This window comes from Ornithorhynchus anatinus, chromosome 8, assembly GCF_004115215.2.
Source record: "Ornithorhynchus anatinus isolate Pmale09 chromosome 8, mOrnAna1.pri.v4, whole genome shotgun sequence".
NCBI classification, from domain to species: domain Eukaryota; kingdom Metazoa; phylum Chordata; class Mammalia; order Monotremata; family Ornithorhynchidae; genus Ornithorhynchus; species Ornithorhynchus anatinus.
Window position 1 is genome coordinate 55,900,195 of NC_041735.1, and position 18,905 is coordinate 55,919,099.

At 44.7% G+C, this 18,905-nt stretch overlaps 1 long non-coding RNA gene and 1 other non-coding gene across 2 annotated transcripts in view; one reads left to right on the forward strand and one right to left on the reverse strand.

The window, feature by feature from the left end:
* LOC114813832 overlaps nucleotides 1-13,726 on the reverse strand; it is a 56,518-nt gene extending 42,792 nt beyond the window's left edge. The window contains exons 1-2 of the long non-coding RNA XR_003761591.2: nucleotides 13,311-13,726; nucleotides 1,270-1,393 (exon numbers count right to left, since the gene is read on the reverse strand). This is a non-coding gene — a long non-coding RNA (uncharacterized LOC114813832). The remainder of the gene's footprint in view (nucleotides 1-1,269; nucleotides 1,394-13,310) is intronic.
* Nucleotides 13,727-18,147: 4,421 nt separating this feature from the next.
* TRNAI-AAU lies at nucleotides 18,148-18,221 on the forward strand. Its single transcript has one exon. It is a non-coding gene; the product is annotated as a tRNA-Ile (tRNA).
* Nucleotides 18,222-18,905: the final 684 nt, after the last annotated feature.

Here is an 18,905-nt window from a genome sequence, read left to right on the forward strand (position 1 = left end):
CGTGTCGCTAATTATCGCAGCCCCTGGAAAACTGCATTAATCTGGCTCCTACTCATCCAGAATGTGTGACAAATTAAACCCAGTTAAACTGAGAGTGAGTAGCTCACGACTACAAGGAACTGGGGTGTTACTGGCTGTCAATCAGTCAATCAACAGGGTTTATTGAGCACCTGCTGTAAGTAGGCCCCTGTACTAAGTGCTTGGGAGAGTCGAGTAGAGGTAGAGGACGTGGGAGTTACAAATGAGAGAAAGAGCTTAAACAGAATATGTAGTTGTTGTGTACAAAATGTATGTATTGCGAGCTCTGTTCCGTTCCGGTTCCACAAGGATCAGTGTCATTTTGAACTACAATCCGTGTATCAGCTGAAGTTCTTCAGGACTTGGGTTCTAGTCCCGGCTCAGCCACGTGTCTGCTGTGTGACCTTGGGCAAGTCACTTCGATTCTCTGTAACATGGGCATTACAACCGTGAGCCCCATGTGAGTTATGGACTGCATCCAACCTGATTAACTTGCATCTACCCCTTCCGCTTAGAACAGTGCCTGGCACATTGTAAGCCCCTTGAGAAATACCATTAAAAAATGACTAGATAAATGGCTGCCTTATTTCGGATCCTCATCCACCGCCTCAGTGGTTTAAGCTGTCTAGTCACCAGCACAGCCACAAGCCCCGTTCTAAGTTCCAGGGATGATAAAAGTGAATCGAATACAGTACCTGTCTCCTGTGGGGCTCAAGGTTGAAGTAGGAGAGAGAAAAGATACGCCAAGGTACAGAGACTTGCCCAAGATCACAAAGCAGACAAGACGGGGAGCGGAATGGGAACTCAGGTCTTTCGATTCCCAGCCCATGCTCTTTCCATTCGGCCATGCTGCTTTACGGGCATTCGCTGAAATCCTCTTCCACGGCGGCTCAGTGTTTCCTCCCTCTCTGACACCATTTTGTCTTTGTCCTCTGGATGGGTGGGGCCAAGGAGGCCAGGGATTATGGGAGCAGATAGCACACTCCCCCCACACACCAGGAGCGAGGATGCAGCCTTGTGAGGCTCGAGAGACTATGAGGAGCTTGGTGAAATTGCTCCTGTGTCCCCATCTTCCCGTCTGAGTCAGGCTGCGGTCAGGTGATTGGCAGATGTTCCGAAAGAATCAGATTCCATCTGCGGGAACCAATCTGAGGGCATGGGTCATGAGCGGATTGTGAATCAACTCCTTTAATTTGGTGGGGGACAACTAGCTGCTCAACACACCCCATACCCTTAATGAATCAAACTCACCTTAGTCGGTTCTTACCCCCGTCGTGCACCATCTGGGTCACCCGAAGGAGCTGTCAGCGATTCCTTCAGAGGGTTCCAGGGAGGGTCAGGGTTGCCGGGGGTGTTTGGTTGGAGGCAGCATGGCCTAGTGGAAAGAGCAGAGGATGGAGATCAAGGGATTCAGGGAATCAGGTCCCTGCTCGGCCATTGGCAAGTTAATGAGGTGTGTATCTCCTTGATTCTATTTATCTTGATGATGTTGTCTCGTTTTTGTTTTGTTCTGCTTTGCTTTGCTGCCTGTCTCCCCCGTTTAGACCGTGAGCCCGTCGTTGGGCAGGGATGGTCTCTATCTGTTGCCGAATTATACAGTCCAACCGCTTAGTACAGTGTTCTGCACACAGTAAGCCCTCAATAAATACTATTGAATGAATACTTTTCCCTCTGCTCCCTCTGCTGCCCCCCTTCACCTCCCCTCAGCGAAGCCCCCTTTCCCCCCTTTTCCCTCTACTCCTCCCCCTCTCCTTTCCCCTCCCCTCAGCTCTGGGCTCATTTGCTCATTTGTCTATATTTTTATTACCCTATTTATTTTGTTAATGAGCTGTACATCCCCTTGATTCTATTTACTGCTATTGTCTTTGTCCGTCTGTCTCCCCCGATTAGACTGTAAGCCCGTCAGTGGGCAGGGATTGTCTCTATCTGTTGCCAAATTGTCCATTCCAAGCGCTTAGTACAGTCTTCTGCACATAGTAAGCGCTCAATAATTACTATTGAATGAAAATAAATACCTTTGAATGAATTGTGATATCTGCTAAACACTATGTGGCAAGCACTGTACTAACTTCTGGAGTAGATTCAAGATAATCAGGTTGGACTCTGTCCCTGTTGGGGCGCTCAGGCTCCAGAAAAGAGACAACGGCGTTTGCATAGACACATTTCAAGGCTGCTGCTCCCCAGGTCACTGGTGAAGTTCAACTGCATGGGCTTGTAGGCAGAGTAGTGTTCCCAAGATATCACTAGGTTATTTAATAATTATGGTATTTGTTAAGCGCTTACTATGAGCCAAGCACTGTTCTAAGCACTGGGGTAGATACAAGGTAATCATCGGGTTGTCCCTCATGTGGCTCACAGTCTTGATCCCCATTTTACAGATGAGGTAACTGAGACACAGAGAAGTTGAGCGGCTTGCCCAAGATCACACAGCAGACAAGTGGCGGAGCTGGGATGAGAACCCCCTGAACGAAGAGAAGGCAGAATTTTGGGTTTTATTCGCCGCAGAAACCCTGGAGGAATTCAAGCCTCTCCGCTCACCACTCATAGGTACCGAACAGCAGGGGCCTTGGAGTCAGAGGCCCTGGGTTCTAATTCTGGCTCTGCCACTTGTCGGCTGTATGACAACAGGCAAGTCACTTATCTTCTCTGTGCCTCAGTTACCCCATCTGTAAAATGGAGATTAAATCCTACTCCTTCCTACTTAGGCTGTGAATCCCATGTGGGACAGGGACTGTGCCCAACTTGATTTTCTATCTACCCCAGTGCTTAGAAAGTGTTTGGCATCCAGGAAGTGCTTAACAAGGGTTAATATTACTAATAATAGCAACACTGATATTATTATTCCAGTAATGGCAGAAGCTGTGACTATTTCTCCCTTTACCTTTCTAGTACTGCCGAAGGAAGGCTCTCCCCCACTAGACTGAAAGTGGGCCAGGAATGTGTCTTTTTAGTTTCATATTCTCCTTAGCACTTAGTACAGTGTCTGCACCCAGTGAGCACCAAAAAAATACGATTGAATGAATGAGTGAATGAATGAAGGCAGGTTTTAGGGAAAGGTAGGAAGTTTTTCACCTACAATATGGTTAGCCAAGCTTCAGGCAACCCACCCCACTAGAGAATATGCAGCAGCAGTAGGGGGAGAAAGAAACTCAGAGCACTGTCAATCAAGCTGCCCTTCAGGAAGCTTTAAAGACATTCAGAAAAAGAGGCAGACCAGCAAAGACACCAGAAAGAAAAAGCTAAACGCAGCACATATTCCCACATGTCCTCCTACGGCGTTGTAATTCAGTGGCGTTAAAAAAAAAAAATACTCCGCACCTGGGAATTTTTACTAATTCAAATGGAACTTTTCTCCTTTAATGCAAATCACTAAAGCTTTGATAGCATTTACTTCTGAGACTAGTTGAAATGTTTGATCCTTAAGATACTACTGATTTTAAATACCATTTGGATCTTCCTAATGACTGGTCCTCCATTTTCAAAATGGGATAATTTCTTATTTTCAAAGTGCAGGTAACATTCAATTTCCCAACACATCAAGGCTTTCTGGTCATAACTTCCTAAATAGGCAAAGTAAAATGTGTGCTAGTTGACTAATATTTTCAAATAATTAAAACACAACTAAGAAAATGAATGCTAACTTTACCAATAATTGCTGAAACTACACTAATGAGTAGACTGTGCTAGGGTTTTCTTCACTTAGCATTTCTCATTATTAATAAATTTGCACTGACAACTATAAAGTGAATACTTTGGATTTATGCACCTAACCTAATTACATATGCTGCATGTACGCATTTTATTATTTACTTGACAGATTCATTCCTTGATATCATAAATAATTAAACAGGGATCAAATATTAACAGTCAGATACATGTTAATTCTCTGAAATCTATGGAAACAAACTTTTTTTAATCTTTAGTTCAACAGACCAGATTAAAATTTCTTCATTAGAAATATTTTGTAAGCAAAGTTCTTGATCAACATTTTTAACTTTCAAAGAAAATGGAACGTGGAACAGATCATTCAAAAACTGCATCACGAAAAAATATAATCATATTTTTAACAAATAGTGTGTTAGCAATCTTTCCTTGGTATCGCTATATCTTAAAAATGTAACATTTGTTCATGTTTTTGTAAGCAATTTTAAATACGGTTTTCATTTCGAGTTAATAATCTGGATCCTAGGGAATGTCAAACCAAAATAGATAGGATGGTGTTTTTGGAGAAAGCAATTCAAAATGATAATTTTGCAAATGAAATGATTTCTTAAATACAAGTATTTGAATTTTTCATTAAGCTTGTCCGTGGTTTTCCAGCCTATACTGTCCTTATAAGCGCAATTACCTATTCTGGGGGAAAATAAATAACTTCATACAATGATGCATCAGTAGCGCAGTGCTCTGCACACAGGAAGTGCTTAATAAATACCATTAATAGATTTGATCAATTTTACTTTTGGAGAGCCCACTTCACAACTTCACCTATGTAGACATATTAAAGAGGAATTAATTGGCACATTGTCCATAATGCAAAATTAATGCCAAGCTGACAGATTTGGCAAAGATCAATTTTTTTTCTAAGGGCATACACCAGGTCCACGTAAAATATATTTCTGACATTGAATATTGATTATTCCCTTCCCTTATCTTATGCCTAATGCCAAAGAGAGAATATTATGATATGATTGTCAGGGTTAGTGTCTCACTGACCTTTACATGCACTATTAATAATTCATTAGTTGATTTGAAATACATCTCTGAAATAAGCTCAAAGCAAACAGAACTGCCTAAAATAGCATAGCTTCAAAGTGGACAAATCTGGATGCCCCAACTCCTTATGTTCAAATATCCATATATATAAATACTCTTACGTGCCATTATCGATAACTAAGAATGCCATTTCTATATTTGAAGTTCTATCATTACCTCTTTAGACGGAGTCGGGTTGAAAGACTTATAAAATCAGTGGTGGCCTACGAAAGCTAGAGAAACAACTTCTTTTTTGTTTAAAAAAAAAAGAATCCTTCTATTCCTCTAATTCTTAGCATCAAACATTTAGTTTGCAAATTTAGTTATGTTTCTGTAACAGTTAAAACCGGTATTTATCTACAACTTTTATATACCTCCTGGATATAACCCTTAATTGCTGCATAAAAATATGAAAAATATTTTCATATTTCTGGAAAGGGAATATCTTTAGCATTTGCATTAACTACATGTGCAGCGAGGTTATTTCAAAAGTAGAAGTTATACAACTTAAAGCTCCTCTAAGTCCTTGGCAACTTTGACAAAGGAACAGTGGTATGCATGAGTTATTTTGAACACCGACGTTTGAAATGGCTGATTTTCCATTTAGTAATATCTGCTATAATCACCATGGGAAAAGAATGCACTTTTCCAGGTCTGATAGTTTGTGAGGCTCTGAATTGTTTTTAAAAATAGATTGAAACATTTTGAGCTCAGAAATGGTTAAAGGGTTGCAAACCAGTGAAAGGTAACAATGTCGCTGTATTAACTCTTCAAGCAAATGTATTCAAAACCACGATTGGAAAACCATTTAAATGGGCTCCTCTCAGTTCGAAGCCCATTACGAACAGTACTTAGCTACTCTACCTGACGAAATGTACTATGTATCTAATAGTACAGGTGAAATAGTACAGTATAGTACCAGGTGAAAAATGGTATTTATTTGAACAGGAAATGGGAGGAAACCTGATTTTGCCAAGAGATTTACTAGCTATGAGCAACTAGGGCCTTGAAATCCGGAAACTAGTTAATGGTTTGGAAAAGTCGGAAATAAAAATGTTCAACCAAGAAAATGACACTCAGCAGCGTGGGTTAAAACCAAAAGGAGCAGCTCGTCAGAGTCGTGAGAGTGTGGTCGTGACATATAGATAATAAAATGAGGATGACAGAGGCTTCTCTCCACGGGAGAGTTTTCACGGCTTTCTCTCGGGAGTTTCGGTGCACTTCCTTCGTAGGAAGCCTTTCCACTACAAGTGGCAGGAGACCCCTTGGAGGTCTTATTAAAATTCCCCTTCTGTGTTATAAAATATGTTGGATAAGGCAGATGACAGTGCCCTAACAGTTAATTCTTTCTAGTATGAAGGAAAGCAGTGAAGACAGTTATACCAGTAAAGTAACTATGCAACTGACATTTTCTAGTAATACTGCACAGTAGGCATCTCGGTACAGGAAATGAATCAGGAGGGAAAATCAGTATATAATCCCATGTCCAACAGACACCTAAAATGGCAGACAGCATGAATACAAACAGAAGCAATATGATGTGTAATAAATATTTCATCCGCAGATTGATATCCGTTATATCTACAATCAAATTTCATATATTAGTTTAATTCTTTTTCATTGATTTATCATCTTTGGTAACAAAAACCTTGTTAGAGTAAGAATGCTTTTAATTTAAAAAATCAATTTCTTTCACTCACTGTCGGCAACATAACTATATTCAGGTGACAGCATAACGCTCTGCACTTTATTATGACTCTAGAAGTCACGCCAGTAAATATATAAAAGAAAGCGTCGGATTTTTCCAGCAGTTGTTTAAGCATCGGTTTGAATTATCTTCCTTATCTACTATATTGCACAGAAAGGATAATGATCGGGTGTCAAAAATCCCGGCATATGTGACCAGGGTTTCTGGCCAGTCAACACCAAGGACCCAAAAGGCCAGGGAGAAATCCGGCAGAATGGGAGTTTCACAGAATAGTGATGGCAACACTGGGGGAGTAATCTGTGGAGGCCAGTGGAAACTGAGAACTGTAGTGAACTCTTCCTAGTTGCTGTGGCCAGATCACTCTTCCTCCTCAGCCAAGTGCTCCATGTCGGCTACCTCCGGCTGCCTCTCCTATCACCATTAGTCTAGTGGAAAGAGTGATCGGTCGGTCATATTTATCAGTAATAATTATGATATTTGTGAAGCCCTTACTAGGTGCCGAGCACTGTTCTAAGCACCGGGGTAGTGACAAGGTAATCGGGTTGTCCCACGTGGGGCTCACGGTCTTAATCCCCATTTTACAGATGAGGGAACTGAGGCCCAGAGAGGTTATGTGCCTTGCCCAAGGTCTCACGGCAGAGAAATGGCTAAGCTGGGATTCGAACCCACATCCTCTGCCTCCCAAGCCCGTGCTCTTTCCGAGCGCTCACTCCGGGTAGAACACTGTAATAATAATAATTATTATTATGGTACTCGTTAAGCACGTACTATGTGCCAAGCACTGTACTAAGCGCTGGGGTAGATACAAGGTAATCAGGTTGTCCCACGTGGGGCTCACAGTCTTAATCCCCATTTTACAGGTAAGGTAACTGAGGCATAGAGAAATTAAGTGGCTTGCCCAAGGTCACACAGCAGACAAATGGCGGAGCCGGGATCAGAACCCCGATCTCTGACTTCCAAGCCCGGGCTCTAGCCACTGGGCTATGCTGCTTCTCTAAGCACTCGTACTAAACACTTGGGTGAGTAAAATATAACAGGGTTGGTAGACGCGTCCCCGACCACAAGGAGCTTTGCTGTCTGGAAGAGGAGACATAAGGGATATGTATGTGAGTGCTGTGAGACTGTGGGTGGGGTGAATATCAAGTGCTTAAAGAGCGCAGACAATAATAATAATAATAATTGTGGTATTTGTTAAGTGCTTAAAGTGTTCCAGACGCTGAACTAAGCACTGGGGTGGACACAGGCATATTGGGTTGGACGCAATCCCTGTTCCCCATCCAAAAAAGAGTGTGACTCAGTAGTCCCAAATCTACTGAGCACTTGGGAGAGTACCATATAACAATAAACAGACCCATTCCTTGCCCACAGAGAGCTTACTAGTAAGCGCTTACTTCACTGCTAAGTGCTCAGAACACTGCTCTGCACACAGTAATGCTCAATAAGCACCTTGGATTAATAGGAGTCAGCAGACCCAAGTTCTAATTTCGGCTTTGCCACTTGTGTGCTGTGTGACCTTGGCCAGTCACTTAATTTCTCTGTGCCTCACTTTTTACATCTGAAAAAATGGGGAGAAAATACCTGTTCTCCGAGCTCTGTCTGACCCGATTACCTTTCGGCCGCCTTGGTGTATAGTATTTAACAGATATCACAATTATTAGCAATAGTAGTATTATCCTCACCTCGGCTGCAGATTTTTCCCCCAAGTCTTCGTCCCTCATTCCCACTTCTCACCCTCGCTAGTCACCCTCTCTCCTTCCCTACCCCCCTACCCTCACCCTGACAATATCTGTCAGGATTCTGGCTAATGGGGTGGTTTTTTTAGGTATTGGTTAAGCACTTGCAGTGCGCGCTTAGAACAGTTCCCTTAAGAAGCTTATAGTCTACAGAAGGAAACAGACATTAAAATAAATTGTTGGTAAAGAGTAGAGTATGAGGATATTTGTAAAAGTGGGATTGGGGTATTAAAATGTTTAAAAGGAGTACACGGCCAAGTGCATAGTTGGCAGTAAGGGGAGAGTGGATAGGGGAAAAGCTTAGTCAGGGAAGGCCTCTTGGAGGAGATGTGATTTTAGGAGGGTTTTTTGAATGTGGGGAGACTGGTGGTCTATCAGATTCATTCATTCAATTTATTTATTGAATGATTATTGTGTGTGAAAGAGGAGAGAGTTCCAGGTCCAAGGGAGGATGTGGGCAGGTGATCAGCAGTCAGACAAGACTGAGGTACAAAGAGTAGGATGGCATTAAAAGAGGGAAATACGCGGGCTGGGTTGTAATAGAACGGTGAGATGAAGTAGGAGGGAGAGAACTGTTGGAGTGCCTTAAAGCCGGTGGCGAGGAGTTTCCGTTCAATGTGTATTGGAGGTTTTTGAGGAGTGGGGAGGTGCAGACTGAATGGCTTTTCATCGAAACGATCCAGGCAGCAGAATGAAGTAAGGACCAGAGTGGGGAGAGGTCAGCAAAGAGGACGATGTGGTAAATCCAGGTGGGAAATAAGTACTTAGAGGAGCGTGGTGGTTTGGATGTAGAGGGAAAGGGGAAGATTCTGAGAAGTTGAGAAGGTAGAAGTAACAGGATTTCACGGCGGATCGAATGTGTGGGTTGACTGAGAAAGATGAATCAAGCAATGATATCGAGGGTTGTCTGTGTGCAGAGAACTGTACTAAGTGCTTGAGAGAGTAGAAGAGATGAGTCGAGGATAATGCCAAGGTTATGGGCCTGCCAGACTGGGACGGTGGTGGCGTCTACGGCGATAGGAGTGTCAGGGGGAGAACAGGGTTTAGATGGGTGGATGAGGTGTTATGTTTTGGACATGTTAAGTATGAAGCGCCAGTGGGACATCCAAGTAGAGACGTCCTGAAGGCAGGAGGAAACGAGCGACTGCAGAGTAGGAGTAAAGTCAGGGCTGGAGAGGTAGATTTGGGAATCATCTGTGTAGATGAGATCGTTTAACTCATGGGAGCAAATCAGCAGTGGCAGTCAGTAACGGCGGCAGCAGATGTTACCCCTTCCATTCCCCACCCCACAAACCTGCCACAGTAGCAGTGACCGAGGCAGGGCCTGGCTGGGAGGTGAACCGATGCCCGCTTCTCTGCACGTGCCAGGCGCTGCCACTGTTGGCTGTCCTGAGAGTCCTTTGAAGGTTGCCCTCGACCATCTTTGGGGTGAAGGTTGAGTGGCCACGTTCCAGTAGCGCCCCACCTAATGCAGGATTCCAGGCCACTGCCTGTATACGCTAATATCATTTTTATATATATATATATAGCCTGTATACGCTAATATCATCGCCTTGATTCTATTTATCTGCTATTGTTTTAATGAGATGTTCATCCCCCTCGATTCTATTTATTGCTATTGTTCTTATCTGTCTCCCCCGATTAGACTGTAAGCCCGTCACAGGGCGGGGACTGTCTCCGTTACCGATTTGTACATTCCAAGCGCTTAGTACAGTGCTCTGCACATAGTAAGCGCTCAATAAATACTATTGAATGAATGAACGAATTTTGTCTCTCTTCAGCAATATTTGGGGGGCAGTCTAATAATAATAATAATAATGTTGGTATTTGTTAAGCGCTTACTGTGTGCCGAGCACTGTTCTAAGCGCTGGGGTGGACACAGGGGAATCAGGTTGTCCCACGTGGGGCTCACAGTCTTAATCCCCATTTTACAGATGAGGTAACTGAGGCACCGAGAAGTTAAGTGACGTGCCCAAAGTCCCACAGCTGACAAGTGGCCGAGCCGGGATTCGAACCCATGACCTCTGACTCCAAAGCCCGTGCTCTTTCCACTGAGCCACGCTGCTTCTCAGTCTTTAGGGAAGTGTGTCGTAATGCCACTAAAATAAAGCCTCTAGACTGTAAGCTCACCCCTCAAGTCCGAAAGTCATTGAGGGCAGGGACTGGGTCTATCAACTCCGCTATATTTTACTCACCCAAGTGCTTAGTGTAGTGCACTGCACACAGAAAGTGCTCAAAAAATAAGACTGATTGTTTGAGAGCCCTTTATTCTGCCTTACTTTTTTTATATTGTAATGACTGGATACCTTAAGGGGTTTAGTGAAACTTTCAATAACATTTTCCCTGTAAATGATATGAACTACTCCATCTAAGAAACCCAATTTTTCCACCTATGGTTTAATGCTAAATTTAAATATGCATTGCCTTAATATCGATCAGCAGACCTCCAGTAGCCTGTGAAAGGCAAAATGTTACTATCTCTGGAGATGTCATTTTTGAGAGCACGAAAGCATTTTCATGTGAAATAAACAAATATTTGTACTTTTTTATGCAAGCTGTCAGAACGAGCACCTCGTTTCAAAAACCTGTTCGTGAAAATAGAAGCGGAATTTATTTTATATTAAAATCCAAAGATCCAAAACGTGTAAAGCTAATAAAAGACAACTTAGATTTTATTATTGTTTCCCACTGGTATGCCCAAGTTATTGATATAAATTGCTAGATTGTTTTTAATAATGTAAAAACACTAAAAATCTGACTGATCAGACTAGTGATTTATACAGCCCAGTGTTTTATCTCCAGTAGCAATAACAGAAGGTTTAGAGGAACTCTAATAATAATAATTGTGGTATTTATTAAGCGTCCCTGTCCTACATTGAGCTCACAGTCTTAATCCCCATTTTACAGATGAGGTAACTGAGACCCAGAGAAGTGAAGTGACTTGACCAAAGACACAACGGACAAGAGGTGGAGCTGAGTTTAGAACTCGGATCCTTCTGACTCCCAGGCCCGGGTTCTATCCATTAGGCCACGCTGTGTGATGTGATGGTTGCCCTCCTTGACATCCATCCAAATTGATAGAGCTATAATGTCTAGAAATAAATTTTCTCTCTAATACAAAACAGACTTCTCATCTTTAGGTTTATTCAAACCTCTCTTGAAGTGTGTGAAGTCTGTAGATTGGGTTGAGGTAGGGAGAATAGCGAGGTGAGGTAGGAGGGGGCAAGGTGATTGAATGCTTTGAAGCCAATGGTGAGGAGTTTTCGTTTGTTACGGAGGTGGATGGGCAACTGTTGGAATTTCTTAAGGAGTGGGGAAACATGTCTTGAACGTTTTTGGAGAATGATGATCTGGGCAGCAGAGTGAAGTATGGACTGGAGTGGAGAGAGATGGGAGGCTGAGAGGTCAGCAAGGAGGCTGAAACAGTAATCCAGGCGGGATATGATAAGTAATAGTATTAAAATGGTAGCCATAATGATGATATAAGAAAATCTTGTAAATTTTTCCCCACCTCAGGGCGACCGAATTTCTGAAGCCAAACAAACACTCTTACTAATCATATGTATGCCTGTTCTTACCCTTTCTCCAGTGGACCTCATCACATGGCAATCCAGCATTTAAAAAAAAATACAACAAAGCGATTAAGCCCACTTGCTTCACACCCCCAAGCGGACCCCAGTTCTGCCCCTCCCTGCCAGGATGCAGGTCTGGCTTGGAGCGGGAGAGGTGGGCATTCCTGTCCATGGTATTCTAGGGTAGGGCTCATCCCACTTCAGGGGGCCCTAGGGTAGCGGAGTGCTACTGCGGGACACGATCTTTCCCTCAAGAATTTAATAATCTTGCAGGGGGAGAATTTTTAAAGTGGAGTCAGAAGCTGAAGTGGTAGATCCCGGGGGGGGGGGCAGGAAGAGGGCAGAGTTACCTGATCTCCAGTTGGAATCACCAGAGAGACTCTGTCGTTACTCAACCGTCTTTAACTTCGATAAAGTACTGTACTCTAGGTGGCAAGTGAAGCGAGTGCCATAAAGGCGGTTAGTGTTGTAAAATGAAAACTAATGTGCTGTAAAGTTGAAACAGGGTTTACATTTGGAAATATTTTAAGTGCCATTTGTCAAAACTCCAAACGTCGTTCAGTCGAGAGCTGTGTGTACATACCGACGCACCTGCTCGGCTATTTCAGCACTTATCCCTTCGGTCGAAGTAACGAAGAACACGGGCCTGGGAGTCAGAGGACCTTGGTTCTAATCCCAGCTTCGCCACGTACCTTGAGCAAGTCACTTAATTTCTCCGTGCCTCAGCTTTCCCCACTACTTAGGCCATGAGCCCAGGAAGGGACAGGGAATGTGACCAACCCAGTCATCTTACATCGACCCCAAGGCTTGGCACATGGTAAGCGCTTAACCGATGCTACAGTTATTATTATCCATCTTTCCATTCTCTTTTTCCTTGGAACTAGAAATCATTTTGTGACTGGCTCCTCTGTTAGACTGTAAGCTCATTGAGGGCAGGATTCAGGTCTTTTACGTCTAGAATACTCCTCCCAAATGTTTAGGACGGTGCTCTGCACATCCATTCAGTCGTATTTACTGACTGTTTACTGCGGGCAGAGCGCTGTACTAAGTGTTTGGGAGAGTACAATATAACAATAGACACATTCCCAGCCCACAGTGAGCTTACAGGCTAGAGGATGAGCTAGATGCTTGGTAAATGTGATTGATAATAATGACTATTATGGTATTTGTTAAATGCTTACTTTGTGCCAGGCACTGTACTAAGCCCTGGGATGTTGGGAACTTCCAGTCTAAAATGGTAGGGACACAAGGACCAAACTCCCCACCACTGGGGAGGATGGGGGTGGGGTTCCTAGGTCTCTTCCGAACTGACCCCCCAAATCCTAGGGATTAAACCAGAACCTTAGGGGCTGGTGGAGGAGAGGGAAGAGTTTATGTCTTGCTAGAATGTCTTGGTTCCCATTCTTACTATGAAACAATCATCCTAAAAATGAGACTCTGTGTTTAATCATAATATGGCTTAAGAAAATTCCATGACTACAAAATCCCCCAGAAGCAAGTACAGAGAATAGAAGACATTATAGTTACCTTTCTTTCTCTTCCGTAACTGGTTTCAGCAAGCCATTTCAATCTAAAATCAACAGTATTCTTCCTTCTTCACCATGTCTCCGTAACAAACGCCTGTTTTGCAGGCTGAGATCGCAAAACTCATTGTCTACATTTAGGTTAATTCACTGCACATCAGAGCAAACGGGGAGTAGGGAAGAGTAGCAAATTCCAGGCAAAAACAAAAAAATTGTATACCGTAGGGCATATGCAAATGCTGGGAAACTTATGCCAACATCCCCTTATCGACAACCTGCAGCATCACTGCTATTCAGCCCTAGAGATTCTCCTGTGTCGAGAATGCGCTGATGACTGTGGAGAAAAATGCTCCGCGAATGCTGAACTTATTGACCTGGGGATCTAATGCAAATATGAGGAGAGGGGAGGGAGAGAGAAATGAACATGATCAGTTTTGCCCTTCCCTTTGACTGACTTGTTTTACCCTCTTGGTCCAGAACCGAGCCACCCCTTCCGCACTCTTCCTCCCGCCCAACCCTGATAACACCACCTCCCTCGCCGGGACCCTGCCTACTTGGAAGGGAGAATTCTGGGCCACCGGTTTTACAGCTGCGATTGCTAAATCCAGGCAGTGAGCCCAGGTTTCTTCCCAAAATTAGCTGCCCCGCCATCTCCGAACTCTCCCCCGGCAACCTCCCACCACACCCCCGACCGGAAAAGGGAAGGAACGAAGCTTAATCTTTAGTTTACGCCTCCACGGTTCTAATTTTCTAAGTATCAGTTTTTGCCAGAAATTAGAATAGACATGCTGGAATATATTTCAACTATTAATAGATTTCTCATGCTGGAAACATTTGCATATTGGTGCCTTCACCATTAAATTTTCTGAATTTATTTTAGTGGTTTCATATGAGTCACTGGACGTTGCGGATGCCATCCTGACTGGATTTACAGCTCCTAAAAGTCCAATTATCATGTCATTTAGATGAGGGAAATGGTTGAGTGCAGCTCTCCAATCTCCCTGACATAAAACCGATAGTCTGCCACCTGTACTTTTGGCCATGTGTGGGATAAAAAGCCAAAGCAAGATGAGAGTTGGGAAAACTGGATCTGGGCAACGGAGTTGAGAGAATGAAAAATTCCCACCAGTTTGGGCATGCAGAATGTGCAATTTTAGATAATGCCGGAATGGGGACAATCAAATTGAGAGTGGACAATGAAATGTGTTTTATTCTGTCCTTCCATCTTTTCCTGATGAGATTGTCACTCGATAATAATAACTGTGCTATTTTTTAAGTGCTATGTGCCGTCATCTTCATCACCAATGGTATTTAATAATAATGATAATAATAATAATGTTGGTATTTGTTACTCTGTGCCGAGCACTGTTCTAAGCGCCGGGGTAGACACAGGGGAATCAGGATGTCCCACGTGGGGCTCACGGTCTTCATCCCCATTTTACAGATGAGGGAACTGAGGCACAGAGAAGTGAAGTGACTTGCCCACAGTCACACAGCTGACGAGTGACAGAGCCTGGATTCGAACTCATGACCTCTGACTCCAAAGCCCGGGCTCTTTCCACTGAGCCACGCTGCTTCTCTATTTATTGAGTGCTTAGTGTGTGCGGAGGAATGTACTAAGCGCTTTGGGGAGTACAATACAGCAGCGTTGGTAGAAACGTTCCCCTGACCATAACGAGTAAAGCACTGTACTAAACGCCGGGGTAGATATGAGAAAATCGAGTCCCATACAGGCTTACGGTCTAAGCGGGAGGGAGAACAGATGAGGGAACCGAGGCATAGAGAAGTTAAGTAATTTGTCCGAGGTCACACAGCAGGTAAGTGGAGGAACTGGGATTAGAACCCAGGTCTCCCGACTCCCAGGCCTGTGCTCTTCCACTAGACCATGCCGCTTTTCAGTTTGCATTTCCTGGACTCACGGGACACCCTTTACCTCATTCCGAAGAGCGCGCTTATGCCAAATGTTAGGAAGGTTATTGCAATCTGCGTCATCTTTTGCAATGCGAGGTTTGTCTTTCCAGAATTAAAGACCATTTTCCTATTTTATCCGATGACAATCCAATCTCTCTTCATCGCTCTAAAAGTCCTAGAAGTAATATCCTACCTCTTCCTCGAACGCCGTCGAGTGGCTTCCGACCCAAAGCGACTCCGGGGACGCACCCTCTTCCTCAGAACGTCCCCTCTTCTGTCATGAGGTCGTTCCGGTATCCGTCTCGGTAGAGTTTTCTTGGTAAAGATTCAGAAGGGGTTCACCTTTGCTTCCTTCCGCGCAGTAAAAACCTGAGTCTCTGCGGTCGTCCACGATCGACGTTTTGATCGCTCGATCGTCTGCCTTTGACTCTTTCCCGTGCCGCTGCTGCCCAGCCCGGGTGAATCGACCTAGATGCTTCGGCCTAGACCTTTCCATCATGGGTGGCCCTATGTGGCGTAGCTCTGAGCTTCATCGGCATACGCAAACTCTCCTCCCATGATAAGGCGTCAATTCATAGAACCGCCTTGTCCTACCGTTAATAGCCTCCCATTACCTCCCAAAGCTCATATTCCTTCTGTCCACCAGCTCTATTTTATTGGACTCTCCCAAGCGCTTAGGACAGTGCTCTGCACACATTAAGCGCTAGATAAATACCACTGATAATACACTTCTGATTTTCAGCTGCAATTCTGATGCGGGTTGTACCTACACTGTCAACAAAATAGGACGATATTCTTGCATTTTTAGTCACCTCATCCTGCCGTGTTTTTTTTAACTCTACTGGCTGAAGGTAACACACAGTTACAAAACGTAGGCAATGAGGTTGCAAATTCTACTGCACTGGAGTGCAGTTTTCATCCAGAAGCAGCGTGGCTCAGTGGAAAGAGCACGGGCTTTGGAGTCAGAGGTCAAGGGTTCGAATCCCGGCTCTGCCGCCTGTCAGCTGTGTGACCGTGGGCAAGTCACTTCACTTCTCTGGGCCTCAGTCACCTCATCTGGAAAATGGGGATTAAGACCGGGAGCCCCACGTGGGGCACCCCGATTCCCCTGTGTCTACCCCAGCGCTTAGAACAGTGCTCTGCACATAGTGAGCGCTTAACAAATACCAACATAATTATTATTTAGGGGAGGGTAGGAATAAACTCAGCTTTCCTGTGAACTCTCAAGAGCCAGTCCTGAACCTCCAACTGACAGAGAGTAGAACATAGGAATTCAAATGGCTGTTCAATTCTTTACCTAGAAAAGCAATATGGCTTATTTTGTATTTGTATTTGTGAAGCGCTTACTACGTGCAGAGCGCTGTTCTAAGCGCTGGGGTAGATACAGGGTAATCAGATTGTCCCACGTGAGGCTCACGGCCTTAATCCCCATTTTACAGATGAGGGAACCGAGGCACAGAGAAGTGAAGTGACTTGCCCACGGTCACACAGCCGACGAGTGGCAGTGCCAGGATTCGGACCCATGACCTCTGACTCCCAAGCCCTGGCTCATTCCACTGAGCCACGCTGCTTCGGGCCTGGGAGTGAGGAGGCCATGCGTTCTAATCCCGGCTCCACCACTTGTCTGCTCTGGGACCTTGGGCAAGTCATTTCACTTCTCCGTCCCTCAGGTCCCCCATCTGTAAAATGGGGATTGAGCCTGTGGGCCCCACACGTCTAACCCGACTTGCTAGTATCCACCCCAGCGCTTAGTACGGTTCCAGGCACCTAGTGAGTGCTTAAGAAATACCATAATTGAGGTTATTATTATTATTATTATTACCTGTTCCCATTCAGTCGGTTTCAAGTCCAACCCTAGAGATTTGGATCAGGATGGCTCCGTCTGAAAAGGCTCCGGCACGGTGGAAACCGGATCGTTGGAGAGTACAGTGCTCTGCACACAGTTAGCGCTCAATAGATACGGTTGAATGAATGAACGGAGAGGGCCCTGAGTGTGTGTGACTGTGTGTCACGGTGGATTGGAATCCGAGTGTGAACTAGGCCCTCCAAAGGGCAATCCGAATCCCAGAGAGGATCAAAGAAATGATGTGATATTCCCAGAATCCTTGAAACTGGGACTTACCTGCAACTGACCAGAGGAGGAAACTCCCCTGTATCTCAATAGACGTTGGCTGGAAGAGGATGAGTCTTTGCCATGGGGGCAGTTGAATAGCCATGTGACTTGCCGGGAAGAGGCGCGAACTAGTGCGAAGGTTCACGAGTCCGAAAGTGAACTAGTGCCTGGCAGTCAGAGAACCCGGCTTCTCGTTCCAGCCCCGCCGCCTTCCTGCTGTGAGACCTTGGGCAAGTCGCTTGACTTCTCTGTGCCTGGGTTCCCTCATCTACCAAATGGGGGGGGTTCAATTCCTCTTCTCCCTTCTACTTACCTTGTAAGGGACCTGATTATCTTGTACCTACCCCGGTACTTGAGCACTTAGCAAATACCGCAGTTATACCATCATACAATTATACCTGGTACTGTATCGGGAATCTTTCCTGAATTCTTCTCCCGTGCTCTAAAAATAGCTCGGAGACTTGCTTTCTCAGCTTCCCTCCCTCTTCACTCGGCATGTTCAGGCCCTGCTAGAGTCCACTAGGGATTATTGAAATCATATGTGTTCATGTGATATTTATACGTATGTATGCGTATATACATATGTGTATGCATATAAATCAATAGTATTTATTGAGTGCTTTCTGTGTGCAGGGCACTATACTATACCTTTGGGGGAGTTCAGGACAACAGGGTTGGTATCAACTTATTTATTGAGCACTTACTTTTTGCAGAGCACTGTAATGAGTGCTCGGGAGAGTACGATGCAACGGAATCAGCAGACGGGTTCCCTGCCCATAACGGGCTTACGTACGTATGTGTATTTCTGTTGTTAATCGGCCGGTTAGCTCAGTTGGTTAGAGCGTGGTGGAAATAACGCCAAGGTCGCGGGTTCGATCCCCGCACGGGCCATTTACCTTATGTATAAGAGAAGCAGCGTGGCTCAGTGGAAAGAGCACGGGCTTGGGAGTCAGAGGTCATGAGTTCGAATCCCAGCTCTGCCACTTGACAGCTGTGTGACTGTGGGCAAGACACTTAACTTCTCTGTGCCTCAGTTACCTCATCTGTAAGATGGGGATTAACTGTGAGCCTCACGTGGGACAACCTGATTACCCTGTACCTACCCCAGCGCTTAGAACAGTGCTCGGCACATAGTAAGCGCTTAACACATACCAACATTATTAAAACACCACTAATCGAGAAATCCACCTATACGTGACAGAAAAGGCCAGTGCGGAACCTTTGTACCCACACAAAAGCCGTCCCCCGTGTACTTGCGCTTGAGGTTTGCAGTGCTTAGAATTATTTTCTCTTTGGCCTCTTCATCTCTCATTCCTTGTGAATCTTTCTCGAAGAAAGAGCCAGTTCTTTCTTGATAGCAGTACCAGCCTGGCCTGTCCTTGGCAACCGACTCACCTGTCAACTGGGTTGCAGAACTGTCCGATGCTGATGTTTTACCGTGTCCTTAAAATAATTTCCTCTGGCCTCTTATTTTTGGTTCCCCAGTGTCAGCTCCCCATTCAGCAGTTGTCTGGGTCTCCTGCTGTCGTCACTCATTCTCCTCACCAGCCCTACCCACCTCGACTGTGCTAAGGT